Source organism: Cibotium barometz, chromosome 47 (assembly GCF_041138505.1).
Source record: "Cibotium barometz isolate CiBa-2024 chromosome 47, ASM4113850v1, whole genome shotgun sequence".
NCBI lineage: Eukaryota > Viridiplantae > Streptophyta > Polypodiopsida > Cyatheales > Cibotiaceae > Cibotium > Cibotium barometz.
The window spans coordinates 580,045-594,448 of NC_141092.1; positions in this window are offsets into that span (position 1 = coordinate 580,045).

Below are 14,404 nucleotides of genomic sequence, written 5' to 3' on the forward strand. Positions count from 1 at the left end.
GGATCATTAACCCATAATGGATTGAATCAAAAATAGTCATGAAATACATAAACTAAAATCATAAAAAAATCATTAATTTGGTCTCAAACATAGATTAATCTTGGATTAAGGAAAAGCTTTATTTGGATTGAGACTGGGTCATGAGTATGACCATTTCTTGAGTGAGAGAGAGATATTTCATAAAAACCATTAGAATTTAACATAATGAAAATTTATGTAATTCTTTACTATCATTAATCATTTAACTTCAATAGTATTCATCAAATTATGTAACTCTTCACTACTATTCATCAATTAAATTCAATAGCATTTAAAAACCACACCAATTAAGCTTCTCAAGCTTGAGAGGGGTTAAGAAGAGAGAAACATTGAGAAATTATAGAAAAGATCAATATTCACTATTTACCTTACAAATTGCTTGATTCTTTGTTCACGGTAGAGGCCCCCAACCAATCAATTGGTTTAGTATGTTGATGGAGTCACCAATGGGAATTGAAGAAAGAGGGAAGTGTCAAAAACTAGTGAATTATTAATGAATTCACAGTTCTTGGCTTTGGTGGAGTAGAATTCTAATTTTTTGATATAAAGATTCTTTACACATCTAATTAGGCGTAAAGACAACTTTAGTAGGAATAACACTTTCTTAAAAATCCTTTTATGCATCTATTTAGGCATAAATCAATTTTAAGGAAAATAACACTTTCGAATTAAAAATAAACCTTTTTTTGCATTTTACTATGCATAAATTCCATTTTAATGAGAATAACACTTTCAAAATAAAAATAAATCTTTTATGCATCTATCTATGCATGAATTCAATTTCAATGAAAATAATACTTTCAAAATAAAAATAAATCTTTTATGCATCTTTATATGCATAAAATCAAAATTGATGAAAATAACACTTTTGAATTAAAAATAAAATTCTTTATGCATCATTCTATGCATAAAATCAAAATTGATGAAAATAACACTTTTGAATTAAAATAAATTCTTTATGCATCTTTCCATGCATAAATCCAATTTAGTAGGAATTACACTTTTAGAATAAAAGAATTTCTCTTATGCATCTTCCCATGCATAAAAACTACATCCATTGAAAAATAACTCTTTTAAAATAGAAACTTTCTTTTATGCATCTATTTATGCATAAATTCAATTCTGATGAAAGTCACACTTTTATAATAAAATAATTTCTTTTATGCATAAAATCCATTTATGATGAAAATCACACTTTTAATATAAAAAAATCTTTTATGCATACAAATCATTTATGAGATGAAAATCACTCTTTTAATATAAAAGAATTTCTTTTATGCATCCATTTATGCATAAAAATCATTTATGATAAAAATCACACTTTTAATATTAAAAAAATCTTTAATACATATGTTTATGCATACAAATCATTTATGATGAAAATCACTCTTTTAATATAAAAGAAATATCTTTTATGCATACAAATCATTTATGATGAAAATCACTCTTTTAATATAAAAAGAAATATCTTTAATGAATATATTTATGCATACAAATCATTTATGATGAAAATCACTCTTTTAATATAAAAGAATTTCTTTTATGAATCCATTTATGCATAAAAATAGTTTATGATGAAAATCAGACTTTTAATATAACAATATATCTTTTATGCATATATTTATGCATACAAATCATTTATGATGAAAATCACTCTTTTAATATAAAAGAATTTCGTTTATGCATCCATTTATGCATAAAAATTATTTATGATGAAAATCACACTTTTAATAAAAAATATCTTTTGTGCATATATTTATGCATACAAATCATTTATGATGAAAAAATAACTCTTTTAATATAAAAAAATATCTTTTATGCATACAAATCATTTATGATAAAAATCACTCTTTTAATATAAAAAAATATCTTTTATGCATATATTTATGCATACAAATCATTTATGATGAAAATCACTCTTTTATGATCAAAATAAAAATTTCAATATACTTCCTTCTATGTATAGAATTTAATTCTAAAGAAAGTAACACTTTTTTAATAAGTTATTTTTAGTAAGCATTTTTCTATACCTAGGATGAAAAATAACACTTTAAGAATACATATACGATGGGAATTACTCTTTTGAAATAAAAAAAAGTAAAACTTATTTTTCACAATTTTATAAAATTTTACCATAACCTCCTTTATATGGTTGACCATTTTTCAAATTTTAACTCTCTAAAATTAATTAGATATTCACCAAGAGTATTTAAATCATTCTAATGTAAATATTTTCTACTTATCAAAGAGAAACATTATGAAAAGCTTGATTTTATCCGTTAGTCACTCATCTAGGATAAAGAATGGTTGGATTTACTAAAGAAGAGAGGGGAATGCATTTTTTCAATGAGACATAACATCATATTCATTTTAGAGAAGACAAAAATAAAGAACCATAAAATGAATAGAAAAGAGAAGAATCTCCAACTTACAAAGAGAATTTGAGAGCTTTCCTTTGGCTTGATGGTTTGAGGGATCTACTCTTGTTTGAAACAAGAGTGGCTACCAATCTTCAGAAGAGGGAAGGTCAAAAACTAATGAATTATGAGTAAATTCACAGTTTTTGGCTCTTGGGAGAAGTAGGGTAACAGTGCAAAAACACTATTAAGCTTCAACAAAGGGGAAGGCTTCTATTTATAGGAAAAAGTGAGCCTCTAACCAAGCAAACTGATTCTAGAATTTTCCAGATCAGTTTGGTCAACACTACTAGAGGTTTAGGGCATACCGAAGTTAGAATACCGACGCAAATGTCGAACGTCGGTATGCCCGTCGTAAACTTGGAGGCGAAAAGTCGGGCGGGTAATTTTCAAAAGTTCATATACCGACGCTTATACCGATGCATATATCGACGCTTATACTGACGCATGTACCGACGTATATATCGACGAATATACCGACATGTATACCGACGAATATACTGACGCTCGTAAAGTTTTTTTCCAGCCGAGAACCTATTGTTCTCTGTTTTACGCGGCGTCGAACTGCATCCAGAGAAGGTATGCGTCCGTCCATCTCCTTCAAGCTTTCGTCTTTTTACATTCAACCCACTCTTGTTGTTGTTGTTGTTGCGTGTGTGTGTGTGTGTGTGTGTGTGGAGAGACTTAGTGAAAGGTGTGTGTAGATCTCCCTTTCTCTCTCTCTCCTTGGACGGTTTGCCTCTCCCCATGGACGGTTTGCCTCTCCCCATGTCCTCATCTTCTTATGGCGTTTTGTCTCTCCTTCTTTCCTCATCTTCTTATGTGTGTGTGTGTGTGTGGAGAGATTAAGGTAAATGAAGATTAGGTTAAATGTGTGATGTGTGTGTATATCTCATTCCCCTCTCTCCATCCTTCTTCTAATTACCTTCTTAATTATGTATGGAGAGAAGATTTGTATGTGTGTGTTGTGAGAGATGTAGAGAGTGAGAGAGCTTGTGTATGTGAATCTTTTACTAATGTATGCAATGTGTGTGTAGGTTTGTTTCTTCCATGTGATTCCTACCTTGCAGATCTGCTTCGAACACGCACTATCCAATCCACATTTGAGAGGTAAGCATATTACCAATTATGTTGTTTTATTAATATTACTTCTCTTTTTGTTCTCAATTTGTAATTTTTAATAGAAATTGAGTATGCAAGCATGTTGTTTTTAATTTGTTCTCAATTTGTAATTTTTAATTGAAATTGAGTATGCAAGCTTGTTGTTTTATGCACATATATGCTAATATTAGCATATATGTGAATGCATACGAAATTAATGTATGTGCTTATTTATCTTTATACACACACACACACACACTTTGAAAGAGAGAGAGAGAGGGAGAGAGAGAGAGAGAGAGAGAGAGAGAGAGAGAGAGAGAGATTTTCTTCTTGGCGCTTACCCAAGGCGTTTCGGTCTCTTTTTCGACTTGAAATCTAATGTCTAAGACATGCATGTGAATGCTATGTCTATATGTATATACTCTAATGTAATTGCCTAAAGCACATATCCATAAGCTAATGTGTAAGTTATTTTTAAAATCTCCCTCAACGGCTGGGGAAAAGAAGCCCGTTTGACGCTTTTTTAATATTTTTAAAATCTCCCTCAACAGTTGGGGAAAAGAAGCCCGTTTGACGCTTTAAATGTTATTTTTAAAATCTCCCTCACGGCTGGGGAAAAGAAGCCCTGTTTTATGGTTTACATAATGCTTTGTGTAATGCATAATGATTTGCATTTAATGAGCTACATATACATGTTATCCTGCTAGATGGAGCCTCTCAATCTTGAAGAGAGAATAGCGTGTCCATGCATGCGATGTAAGTACCAAATCTTTCGAAAAAACGAAGGATTTGCAACAGCATATTCATGACGCTAGCATATTTCCAATGGAGCGCTTGCAAAATTTACGGTTTCAATCGTACAACCAAGCAAGTGTGCAGCCGCATCTTGATAACATTGTGCCTATGAATTCTCGTCCCCAACAAAGGATGAGAATATCGAAGGAGGGAGTGACAGGTGGAGCTCAATTAACAGCACCCGAGGGAATGGAAGAAGGTCAGGAAATGGAAGAAGGTCCAATGGAGGAAGTGTTGGATGCCTTCATCGAGCAACAAGAAGCTCTCTTCGAGAAGCATGAACATGAAGATCATCAACCACGACATTCTCAATGGTCAAATTATGAACCAGAGGAAGAGGCCATGCATAAACTTGCACGCCTTCCACTATACAATGGTGCCAGGATATCGGTATTGCGTGCATCTCTTACGATGCTAAATTTACAGTCAATTTTTGGATGGTCTAATACAAGTGTCACTGAACTCTTCAAGTAAGGATTTTTTAGAGATTACACCTAATGTTGAAATGATAAATTTTCAACTTGTATTTGACTAAATCTTAATAGTAACGATCAGATATTGCCATACTTGCAGGCTTTTGAAAGACCAGATATTGCCCCCCGTCAACGAGATGCCTTCTCGTGCATATGCCAAGAAGTTATTGAAATCCATAGGCATGGATTACAATAATATTCATGCTTGTCGCAATGATTGTTGCCTCTTCCACCATGAATATGAGCATTTGCAAGAATGTCCCCATTGTGGCTCTAACAGATACAGAGAAGATGTTCAGGGGGAAGCTGTCCCAGTAAAGGTTCTTAGGCACTTTCCAATCATCCCAAGAATAAAAAGCATGTTCAGGTGCAAATCTATAGCAAGCTTGATGACATGGCATGCCACAACTCGATCCACAGATGAAGTGATGCGTGTGCCTGCTGATTCACCCGCATGGAGACACATTGAAGAGAAATGGCCGGCTTTTAGGAAAGATCCTCGTAACCTCCGTCTTGGCCTAGCAATGGATGGTGTAAACCCTCTAGGTTTAAGGAGCTCTTCATGGAGCACATGGCCTGTTTGCCTTGTGAATTATAATCTTCCGCCATGGTTAGCAATAAAGAAAGGTCATTTGTTGCTCTCATTAATAGTTCCAGGAAAGTACAAGGTAAAGAACATGGATGTATATTTGGCACCGCTTATTGATGAGTTACGCACCTTGTGGAACAGAATTGAAGTGAAGGACATGTCAAAGCAGCAAAGTGGCCAAAGACTTGCAACAACTGTGCAAGGTATTCTCATGTGGACAATGCATGATTGGCCTGGCTATGGAGAATGCTCAGGTTTGTCTATATCGGGTTACAATGCATGTCCTGTATGTGGTCCTCAACTTGATTCAAGATACTCAAAAGCATTACGAAAGAATGTCTACCAAGGACATGTTAGGTATCTTCCAGAAAATCATGAATTGCGGGATGGTAATCTAGGAAGACCTCCTCCAAGTGCACTGAAGGCAAGCGATTGGAAGATCAAATGGGAGGAATGTAGCAACTTGGCATGTCCTGGGATGAAGAGGCTCTCTATCTTTCACCAACTCCCCTATTGGGGTGATCTCCTTATAAACCATTTGCTTAACCCGATGCATATTTTCAAGAATGTAGCTGACATTCTGTGGAAGACCATGACAGGAAAAAAGGAGACTAAAGGCCAAAGGGACGACTTGGAAGAGATAGGTTGCATGCAAGAGTTGTGGGCTCGCACTAGACCCAATGGAAAGGTGCTACTTCCAAGAGTCCCATGGGTTTTTAGTAAGATGGAGGAACAACAAGTGAAGAGGACAATTTTAGAGTTTCGGACTCCTACAGGTTGTATGCATTGCTTGAAAAGTGCATTTACAAAGGATGATGATCTTAGTGGCCTCAAGAGTCATGATTGACACAAGTTTCTACAATTTGTGCTACCCATAGTAGTAAAAGATTACCTCACTGAAGACATTAGAGCTACTATCTATAAGATTAGCATATTGGTGCCTTGGATTTCTTCAAAAGAGATAAAGAGAGACACTTTGGAGATAGCGCGTTTAAACTCCATAGAGGCAGTCTGCATGGTAGAGAAGTTTTTCCCTACAAGTTTATTAACAATCCAGATGCATCGGCTAGTTCATGTCATAGATGAGGTTGCAATTGCTGGAACAGTCCATTCAAGATGGATGTTCTTTTTGGAGAGGTTTATGAAGACATTAAAGGGATTTGTTCGCCAAATGGCTCGCCCGGAGGGTAGTATGTCAGAAGGTTGGCTGATATACAAGAGTCCCTTGTTTATATCACTGAATATTTAAGTTCTTCAGATCCAGAGATACCTCGACTATGGTCTCAAGAGTCTAACAAGCGAGTCATTGGTGAGGAACCTCAAGGCAAAGACATTAAGAGAAAGATGGATAACAATTTGAGAGAAAAAATCAACAAATTTTGCATCTTGAACTCTCATGTAATGGAGAAGTGGATTGAGACATATGAAGCTCTCAAGCGACAGCGAGTACAAGATCGTTTAAGTTTCAGAAGGAATCGCACTACAAGAAATCTCCCATATCCAGAAGGTATGCAAGCTCTTCCGGACTTTCCCACAAGTAGATGGCTAGAAGCTACAATTTTAGAAGCCAAACGTACTAGTTTAACTATAACAGAGGAGGAGGAGGAGCTTACAAAAGGATGCAATTGGCATGTAAGTGTTTAAGTTCTACATGTCTCTCTTTTTTTTCTCTACATGTCTCAGTTTTTGTTTGTCCATCAACAATCTTTATGTGCTATTTGTAGTATCACAAATATGGGGTGTTTTGGTCACATGGACGTCATTTTCGAGTAGAACGAATAGACCAAAGAAGAGCAACCTTTGATTGTGGTGTCACATCACAGTTTATTCAAGAAAGTCGTGCAAGTGCAAGTGATGATAACACAATTACTGGAATGCTTGATTACTTTGGAACCATTCAAGACATATTAAAGGTTGGCTTTAGAAGTTTTGAGTTGTTTATCTTTGATGTGAAGTGGTTCAATGTAATCACAAATGGGCCACATGCAACTGTACGTAGAGACAAGAGTGGCCTCATCCAATGGACTCCACAAAGGTATAGACCCATCAGCAAGATACTTTTGTCCGCCCAGAGCATTGTGAGCAGGTTTTCTTTAAAGCGGATCCAAAAGATCCATGCTGGCTATTTGTGGTTCAAGTCGCCCCCCCGCAATAAGCAAATTTTTTAAGAATTTGAGCTACAACAGGGTGATGTGGATTCACAGGGTGGTGGGGAGCAGCAAGAACAAGCCGATATCAACAATGAAGAGGAGCAAGCAAATGAAGAGGAGCAACTAGAGCAAGATCCAAATGAAGAGGTGCAAACCAATGAAGCTGGAAAACATGTTGAGGAAGAAGACATAGATGATGAGGACATCCTTCATCAAGGGACTTTTAATGATGAGGATGCTGAAATGTACATAGACATAGATCTCTTTGGGGCTACTGATCTTAATGAGGATGATAGAATAGATAATGATTTTTAAAATGATGTATCTTAATGATTATGCAAATAGTTATGACATATTTGTATTGATTTTATGACATTGAAGGTGCAAAGTGATATGGTTTACCATTGTTGTTTGGGAAAGTTAATGTTTGTCATATGGTCCTTTCATTGTTTACCATTGTTAATGTTTACCGTCATAATCACTAGTGCAGGTGCAAATTAATATTGTTTTACCATTGTTGTTTATCATTGTTAATGTTTGTCATATGGTTCTTTCATTGTTTACCGTGTAATTTTCATTTCACACAAGTTTGTCATATGGTTTTTTGTCCAACAGGCCATGGGTGACTCACCGCCGCTCGACTACAGTCCTGATTTCTCATTTAACCCTACACTGCAGGGCATGAGTCCCCAGCAGTTATATGGTTTTCTCTCGTCCATGACTCCAGAGCAGAGAGCCATGGCTCAGAGTTATTGGGGTTCTGGAGCAGGGACATCTGCCTCACCATCTGGCTTCACGACGCCAGTTCCCACACCCGTAGGTACGACAGCAGCTCCAACACCCGTAGGTACGACAGTAGCTCCCACACCTCATACCACACAGCCTTCCACTCCTCTTATAGCCCGATCTACCACCTCTTCACATAGACGTCGCTCACGTAGTAGGTCTTCAGGGGGAGGTTGTTGTGGTGGTAGTGCCACAGATGCTGTGACACCACCACCACGTGAGCGTCGTCCTTCGCTCTCATCTGTTGATAGCACACCCATAGGTTCACCTTCCACTCCCTGGGGTGCACATGACCATGAAAACAGCAAGATATACACAATTAGGGATGGGGCACCAATAATGAATAGTGCAGGGAAGGCAATGAAGATACAAATTCGACAATTGTGCACTATACAGTTTCACAACTCTGTCATGACTAAATGGGATCAACAAGATAAGGAGAAGAAAAATTACATAAATACAAAGATAAAGCAAGAGTTTCAGCCATCTCACCCTATGAATGTCGTCTCTAATGAGTGGATACAATATACAGCTCGCATTTTGATGGGGCATCGTAGATCAGAGGCGAGGGATGCATTTAGAGAGGGGAAAGAGAAACCTGTTTGGCTAGATGATAGGGAGTGGGAAGCCATTGCTCAGGAGCTCATAGAGACACCAGAGAGGTTTCAACAACAAAGAGAGGCGGCAAGGACAAGACTCCAAATAATAGGGGCTTCTCATCTTGGGAGTGGTGGTTACGAAACCATGCGCCATGAATTCGTAAGTATTTGTAGCAATTTTGTTTATCTAAATGTATGTATGTGGGCTAAATGTTGATTTCTAAAAGTTGTAATTGTTAATCGTTTGTGTAGGAGTTGACCATGAATTGCCCACCAAGTAGGCGAGAAGAGAAGTACGCTCACAAACATGGCCTTGTGGCCTTATTTGAGATGCTTGAAGAAGAAGGAGAGACCATCAATTGGGAGGCATTACCATAATGTAAGACGACCTTCAAACTATTGGTATATGATCAAAATATTCTTGAGTATTAATGTTTAATTTAATTTCTTATTTATCTGAAAAATAAAAAACGAGCACGGTTGTCTTTTGTGCTCTATTTTAGACAGAATGGTGCTGTCTGCTTACTGCTGTTGAGTCATGTTCATTGTTACAGGCAGCCAGCAACACCATTCTGTCTAAAAACAATTTCTGCTGTAGTGTTGGTATATTCCCCCATATAGATACCGGTACACGCGCCGGTATAATCGCCGGTAAATCTACCGGTATATATGACGGTACTGTCATCGATATATGTGCCGGTATAGGCACCGATATGCTCGTCGGTATAGGCACAGGTGTAACGTCGGTATAGACACCGGTATAGGCGCCGGTATTAATCCCCGACGCTTATACTGACATCGTTGTTCCGGCACCTATATCGGCATTTATACCGCTTTTTTAGACCCCGTTTAATGATGTCGGTATAAGCGCCGATATTAGGCTATCATGTAGTAGTGCAATTTTTGACCATTTTTAGGTTAGTTTAGCTCACTTTTTGGATCTAGTTGAAACAAGAGAGAGGAGAGATAAAAATATCTCATTATTTGGGAGTTTAAAACTCTCCCACACATGTGAAATAGGTGCCTCCTTCATGAGGGGAATTCCCCCATACGGAGGTGTCAAAAATGCATCATTTCTTCTAGATATCTCTCTTTTTTAACTATTAACCTTGTCCTTAGTCAACTCTTCATCTTATGTGAGTATTTACTCATTTTTGGGGGGATTTTTCTTTTATTCTTCTATTTATCTCCTCCCTACATTTGGATGAATCTTATTGGTCCATAGGAACCTTAATTTAAAATTTTAAAAATCTTGACTCCTAGAATAAGGCCTCTTGAACAGATTATAATTTATTTTGAATGCACCTTCTAAAAATCTTTTTGAACTTCTGTTTCAGGGAAACTTATTTTAATAAGAAGAGATATTTTTTCCATCCAAAAATATTTAAAAATTGAATTACCACTCTCTAGAAGATTTTCTCTCTCTAGGATAAAACTGGTATAAACAAGATCTTTTATATTTTTGAAGAGGGATTTAACTATACAGGGGAAGATAGTGGACATCCTGAGAGGCTGGGGAGGAATCTTACATTCTACCCCACTTAAAAAACGCGAGATGTCCTCATCTCGTAGGTGGAGTATGATCTCTTTCATCCTCTTCTTCTTCTTCAATCACTTCCAGTGTTACTGCCTTGGAAGTGGACGGCCGATTTGAGAACAACTCTCTTTGACTTCCCCTATTCTGAGGTGGAGGTCTTGCATTACTTTGAATTGAAACTGGAGGCTGGATAGAGGGTCTACCTCTCTAGGATTTTCCTGATGATAGAACCCTGATTACTCATCAGTTCACAACCGGAATTTAAAAATCATATCAACCACATTCGAATTCATCATCTGGATAGCATTAATGATTATAATTTCAAGTCTTAGATTTACTCGTATATACTGTCCTGTAAAGAGTTACAGTTATACCCTCGGTATATACGGGTAGTCACGGTCTTGGAATTATAAGGTAAAGACCATCATGTCTAGGCCTCAAGCAAGTCAGGGATTCCATGCAATTGTGGTACTTCCATCTGAAGACCTAATTACTAATTTATGAATTTCAGTTCAAATATCAATTTGTATGAATTTTATCACACAATTACAACCTTTTACTGCTTCTTCATAAATTTTTGACATTTTTGGCTTTTTGGTGGTTGATCCTTATTAGTCAATTTGCTCTGATACCAACTGTAAGATCCCTGTCCCCTCCGCGCAATGAAAAACAAGGGTGCTAGCAACGGAAGTAGCACTTCTTGCGCGGGGGAGGATCCCACACTCGGGGCCTCATCCACGGATATCCGGACAAGAGACTAATCCATCGGTTTTTCCAAAACCGAACCCGGGAAAACTTCCTTTGCCCGAAAAGCACGGGCGATTCCACCAGGATAACTTTTCCTGAACGTAGTCAAAAGCCTTAACTAACTGAGCTCATCTGACCGAACCCGTAAGTCCCATAGTGAGATCAGGAAAAAAGACTGTACTTGGATCAATGTAGAGATCAATGCTTTTTTCCTCATTGAGAGGCACAGCCATTGATTCTTTTCCATAGAACAATTTTTGACCAGGATTTACTTTATCTAACGAACTAAACAGAAATTGAGTCTCGATTTACGGATCCATCAGTCTAGCCTAATCCCATCCAGTCCCATGGGTTAGCCAACTGCCCAACCACTGTGTAGTGATGGGATCCAATTAGGAATTTGGTTAGGTTTTGTCCCAGGCACCAGGGAAAAGAGTTCCCAGGCCCCTTAGCCGGATGTTCATGCAAACATAAAACTAGTCACACCACTTACACACCCAATATGAAACTGCCTTTTTTTCTCAGCATCAGCTATCTTTAAAACAATCCTTTAATGAAACCATTGTGTCACTGATCAATCCTCAAAATCTTTGGTTGAATCCTTATTTCCAATCATTCCTTCATCGGTGTACTTATGGCATCATTGGCAACCAGAACGCTCACCACCTATTCACTCAGGGGCTTTTTCGATAGTTCCTAGCTCATAGTAACCGGCAATATATTCACATAACAAAATGGAATCTCCATGGAAGATCAGCAAGATCAACCAACAGATCCATATAAAAGAGTCATGGACTCATTCGTTGAGGACCAGCAAGGTCAATCAATCAGATCCACACCCGAATTCATAAAACAACTCTTACTCCTTGATCCAATATCTTCCCTGTCGCACGTGTGGGTATCTTTGGCGACCCAGAGCCCGAGCACCGTATGGTCATCAGCACCCTCTAGGATCCTTCACAGGTCACCTAGCGCTTCACTCATAGGCCGCTTCCTTGGTCCCTCATCTACCGTACCGGAAGGTCAAGACCTCAGCCGACCATGCTACGTGAGAAGTACTCCGTTGACTCTCTGTCAACTATTGCAACTTTATCAGTTAGGTCTCCATGACCTTAATCACAAGACGGTCAACATGCTTCCCCAGCATTCTTGACATAAAACAGTCATTTACAAATAGGTCACAAATACAGTTTCTATAATGAACTCTTGTCTTTCCACAATATCCCTCATCAGTCCACATTACTTATTCCACATTCCATTCATATGTGTACTCATTCTCATCCAATCACATCATTTTCCATCTCATCACATCATATTCATTCACATCACATATCATTTATTCACATTCCAATCCACATGTCATCACATCTCATTCCATTCACTCATATCGACGTCACATCATTTCACATACACATTTGCATTCATTATTCCACATACACATCCACATTCGTACATCCACATCCATACATCCACATCCACATCCGCATTCATACATACATGTCCATATCCACATCCATACATCCACATCCACATTCATACATCCACATCCACATCCACATCCATACATCCATACATCCACATCCACATTCACATTCATACATCCACACCCACATCTACATTCATACATCCACACATCCATTTCCACATCCACATTCATACATCCATTTTCACATCCACATTCATACATCCATTTCCACATCCACATCTACATCCGTACATCCACATCCACATTTATGCATCTTTATATGCATAAAATGAAAATTGATGAAAATAACTCTTGAATTAAAAATAAAATTCTTTATGCATCATTCTATGCATAAAATCAAAATTGATGAAAATAACACTTTTGGATTAAAATAAATTCTTTATGTATCTTTCCATGCATAAATCCAATTTAGTAGGAATAACACTTTTAGAATAAAAGAATTTCTCTTATGCATCTTCCCATGCATAAAAACTAAATCCATTGAAAAATAACCCTTTTCTAAAATAGAAACTTTCTTTTATGCATCTATTTATGCATGGATTCAATTTTGATAAAAGTCACACTTTTATAATAAAATAAATTCTTTTATGCATCTAATTTATGCATAAAATCCATTTATGATGAAAATCACACTTTTAATATAAAAAATCTTTTATGCATATGTTTATGCATACAAATCATTTATGAGATGAAAATCACTCTTTTAATATAAAAGAATTTCTTTTATGCATCCATTTATGCATAAAAATAATTTATGATAAAAATCACACTTTTAATATAAAAAAAATCTTTTATGCATATGTTTATGAGCATACAAATCATTTATGATGAAAATCACTCTTTTAATATAAAAGAAATATCTTTTATGCATATATTTATGCATACAAATCATTTATGATGAAAATCACTCTTTTAATATAAAAAGAAATATCTTTTATGCATATATTTATGCATACAAATCATTTATGATGAAAATCACTCTTTTAATATAAAAAGAAATATCTTTTATGCATATATTTATGCATACAAATCATTTATGATGAAAATCACTCTTTTAGTATAAAAAGAAATATCTTTTATGCATATATTTATGCATACAAATCATTTATGATGAAAATCACTCTTTTAATATAAAAGAATTTCTTTTATGCATCCATTTATGCATAAAAATTATTTATGATGAAAATCACACTTTTAATATAAAAAAATATCTTTTATGCGTACAAATTATTTATGAGATGAAAATTACTCTTTTAATATAAAAGAGATTTTTTTATGCATAAAAATTATTTATGATGAAAATCATACTTTTAAGATAAAAAAATATCTTTCATGGATATATTTATGTATACAAATCATTTATGATGAAAATCACTCTTTTAATATAAAAAAAATATCTTTTATGCATACAAATCATTTATGATGAAAATCACTCTTTTATGATCAAAATAAAAAATTTCAATATGCTTCCTTCTATGCATAGAATTTAATTCTAAAGAAAGTAACTTTTTTAATAAAATATTTTTAGTAAGCATTTTTCTATACCTAGGATGAAAAATAACACTTTAAGAATACATATACGATGGGAATTACTCTTTTGAAATTAAAAAAAAGTAAAACTTATTTTTCACAATTTTAGAAAATTTTGCCATATTCTCCTTTGTATGGCTGACCATTTTTCAAAT